At 34.9% G+C, this 4,231-nt stretch overlaps 1 pseudogene; it reads right to left on the bottom strand.

The window, feature by feature from the left end:
- Positions 1 to 2,268, bottom strand: part of LOC132165160 (potassium channel AKT1-like) — a 3,385-nt pseudogene extending 1,117 nt beyond the window's left edge.
- Between the last annotated feature and the right edge of the window lie 1,963 nt (positions 2,269 to 4,231).

The following is a 4,231-nucleotide window of genomic DNA, read 5'->3' on the forward strand; positions in this document are numbered from 1 at the left end:
CCATGGACAACCAAGTTTGTCATATTTCCAATCAAATATGCTGTCAATCCAAGATTAAATAGCATGAAGAAGAGTCAAAGATCATCTCCCTTGTATTCACAGGATGCAAGTCGCCATATCCAACGGTTGTTAGAGTAGTGATGGACCAGTAAATCGAAGTCACGTAGCGGATCCACAAGCTCTGATCAATGAAGTTATTCATTGTTGCTCCAATCCATGTCTTTTTGGGGTCACGATAACGTGCTGCCAGATAATAATAGAAACATCCAGCACAGTGAACTGCAAAAAGGGTAACCTGTAAAGAATATCCAAATCCTAATTAATGAGATAGTCCAGTGGGGGAGCAAACCTTTTCTTTCACCTAAATTATCCCAGAGTTTTAACAGACTTACACAAATAAGCTTTGCACATCGAACCCAAAAGTAATTGTAGTTCTTGTCTTTTTCCATTCTGAACCAAAAAGAAAAAATAAGCCTGAATTCAGTTAAGACACAGAAGAATTTTCAATCAAAGCAAAAGCCTATTTTGATAATGTTTTCTAAGATGTAACAAAGCCCTTCACCTGGAAAATAGGGCGCTGACTCTTCGGAGACGCCAAAGGCGAAGCATGTTGAATAAGCCATATGACCTGATAGGTGCAGGGGAGATCTTCTGAGCAAGCTCCGAAGGGACTGTCGATATTACATCAAAGGCCAGCCAAGACCTTGTATATTTCCATGCTATCTTCTTCGGATGATCAACGAGTAGATAGGTTGTCTTATCAAGGTAAGCTACGAAGAAGGTAATAATAATATCCACAGCAAAGAATCCATTGGCTACATTATCAGTAATGGATAGAGGTCCCTGTGGTTTTCTAAGGAATCCAAATTCAAACGGTGACGCCCAAGCAGTATAGATCACCAGCACAACGAGAAATGTCTCCCATATCCTGTGACAACCAATTTAATCTGAGCTAGTCTTAGCAAAAAGGTATGTCATTTTTTAATTACAATACCCAGAAACTCGTAAATTCCTCAAAGTTGCTGGATATTTATAGATCACACCAGATATCTTCATGCAAAAATGTATCTACTCCTTAGCAAAAGTGTCTACTACATGGCATAGGAAGACAAAGACACAGGCTACAGAAGCTGCAGACTGTTTTCCAAAGCGGCCAGCCAGATTTCTCAAAGCCACCAAGTAGGAACAGCCTGGTCTGCCTTGTGACAATTCAAAGAGAAAAATTGAAAAATCCGTGATTCCTAATCCATCCATGTGAAGACTGAAGAACGTTTTCTAAAAGAAAATTGTATTCTGTAAAAGCTAAATCTTTCTCGGCATAGAATCAACTAAACAGTTCCACAAAAAAAAAATCCAAGATTCCAAATCGATGTGAAGACTGACCAACTTTTCCTAAAAGAGAAAAGGCAAATAAAATTGTATTTTATAAAAGCTAAGTTTGGCAAAGAATCAACTAAATAGTTGAAGAAATAATAGGTGATACACTGAAATTAAGGATAAAAATGTCCGGCAGAAGAGAAAAAGCTTCCAACTAAAAACCATTCCCGAAAAGTAGAGCTATGAATATTCTTAAAACAATAATCTTGAGAAAGCATACAAAGAAGACAAACAAATGCTTTTAGCTTCTCAAAAAGCAGCAAAAGATTCAGTATCTTTTCTTTTCCGAATACTCAAATAAAAAGTAGACAAATAAACAAGAAAATAATATCAAAACAGAGTTCGAGTCTAGAAAAATAAATAAATAACCCAGAAAGAAAAATACAAGAATCATTCTCAAAAGGTACAAATGGAAACAAAAATTAAAAAGAAAAAGAGAAAACAGAACAAAGTAATAGTTCTAGTTACAAACAGAGTATCACAAATTCAATGTTTTCTTTTCCAAGTACCCTTCAATTAATAAAGAATATATAATAAACCCAGAAACAGAAAGTCAAGAATAGAATAAAATCATTCATATAATAAAAAGGCAAAAACAATGAAGCTCATAAAACAATGCAGGAAAGATAATAAAATATGCAAAAATCTAAACAAAACGAAAACAAGCGCAGAAACAAAAACCAAGAAGAAAACAATTCTGAACCTGTAACGGCGATCATAGGGGGAGAGAATGAAACTCCTGAGTTTTACTCTGCGGTTACTTCTCGCTCCGAGAGACGGCAGAATCCCGGTGGAGAGATTGTAGTGGCTACCATCCCTTGACAAATGTTCAATCTCTCCTTGACCACACATTGAAACTTGAAAGCCACCTCTGTTCATCATAGCCTCCATTGTTAGTCACCGTCAAAGAAACACCACTCTGCTGTCTTGCTTGCGCACAGCAAAAAGGGGTGTTCCTCTCTCTTTGCTTGTATACGTAAACCTTGTATCCTTTATATAGCCAGCGCTCTCTCGAAGAGCCTTCTCACGCAAATTCTCGCAGACGCTCTGAACTTGTTTGGAATTGTTTATGTTAAAAAAACTTTTGGACAAAAATATTATTTTTAAGTTTTTATAAAAAGTTTTTTTTTTTTTGGTGATTATTTTAAAATTTTAAGATTATTAAAAGCACTTTTAAATTATTTATCAAACAAATATTTTTTTCTTTAAAAAAACTTTTTGAATGTTAAAATCATTTTTAAACTCCTTAAACGTAATCTTAAACAAGTCCTTTATTCTCATTCGTTTAACGAAAATCCTTTGACTTCATTAATAATAATAATGAAAATAAAATTTTCTACACAATTATATTAGATACTCAAAAGGCAAAATAGGATTGAGTCGATTGACTTGACTTCCATAAATATTAGAAGTGTCAACCCGGTCCGGTTTTCTAGTTTTACCCGGTCCAGTAATCGGTTTTTGAAAAAAATTAGTGTTTGGGGCTTATTTAGGTATTGGGCCTAAAATAAACCCATTATTTTTTTCATAAGTTAGCTCATTTTTTAAAAAAAAAACTATTAATTTTTTTGTTTAAATTAAAGAGGCTTTATTGTGATTGTTCCAAATAATTAAAAAACAAACCTGAAAAAGCCTAAAAATCCTAAAAAATCAATGTTTTTGCCTACATGAGCCTTAGAAATAAAAATTCAAATTTTTTAAAATACCCTAAAAATCATTTTAAAACCTTCAAAACCGGAAAAGTGAGAAACCTAATTGCCTAAGGTCCTAAACGCTGCGTAAAAGACTAAAAGAATATATATATATATATATATATATATATAATTTAATAAAATAAGACCCGGTGCCGGTTTTCCCCGTTTTTACCGAGTGCCAAAAACCGGGACCGGAACCGGGGTCCCGGTTTTTTTTTTTTTGGCAACCGGAACCGGAACCGGTCCCCGGTTTCCCGGTTTTCCAATCCCGGTTCCGGTTTTCCGGTTATTTTTGACACCCCTAATAAATATGAAAGGCACAAAAGTATATAAGCCAGCCCAGATTCAGCAGAGAAATAAAGGACCCGAGTCTGTGCGGATTCAATGCCCACATATTTGTCTTTTATTTAATTGTTCAAAATCAATTAAATAATTTTTATTTTTTTTTTTGATATATTCTTCTCATTTTATAGGATGCAAAATTACTAATTAAATCTTTGTATGGTTATATTGTTTATAGGCTCTAGATCTTTCACACAAGTAGAAACGAACTACCAAAATATAATAGTAGAGGGAGGGAGCAGTCCCCCTCTACTCCCACTCCTATCATCTCCCTCCTCTTTTTTTTTTTTTTTTTTTTTTAAGTGTTCTTCGACCAAACCAGCAATTTTGGCATCTTTTACCGTGTTGAGCTGCTCATCTCCTTCTTGAGATCGGTGGGGTTCTAGATCTAGGTATTCAAACTTAGATCTACTCTCCTCAACTAGTTTTGCTCCACCACGCGCTAATGCTGGCCAGTGCTCATCATCCTTTTCACCCCGGCTGCTGCTATTGCTTGCTGGTTGTTTGTGTTTTTGTTTTTGAATATGAGTTTTCTTCTCTCTAGATCTGCCCTCATGAGCGATCTACTGGGTGAGGAGAATTAGATCGGTGTAAGAGAAATCTCTCACGGCCGAAAAATAAAAGTTGGAAAATATAGTTACTTATGTCTTAGATTTAGTTTGCCCAAAAGTAGATTTGTGCTTTAACCATAGTTGTACATAGGTTAGCAGAAAAGTTGAGGTCATAGATAGTACGTAGTTGATATCTATTCTTATGCTCTTTGAATCTTATTATCAATGAAATTGCAAAGATTCTCATTTCAAAAAAGAAGTACCAAA

The sequence above is a fragment of the Corylus avellana genome, chromosome ca11 (assembly GCF_901000735.1).
Source record: "Corylus avellana chromosome ca11, CavTom2PMs-1.0".
NCBI classification, from domain to species: Eukaryota; Viridiplantae; Streptophyta; class Magnoliopsida; order Fagales; family Betulaceae; genus Corylus; species Corylus avellana.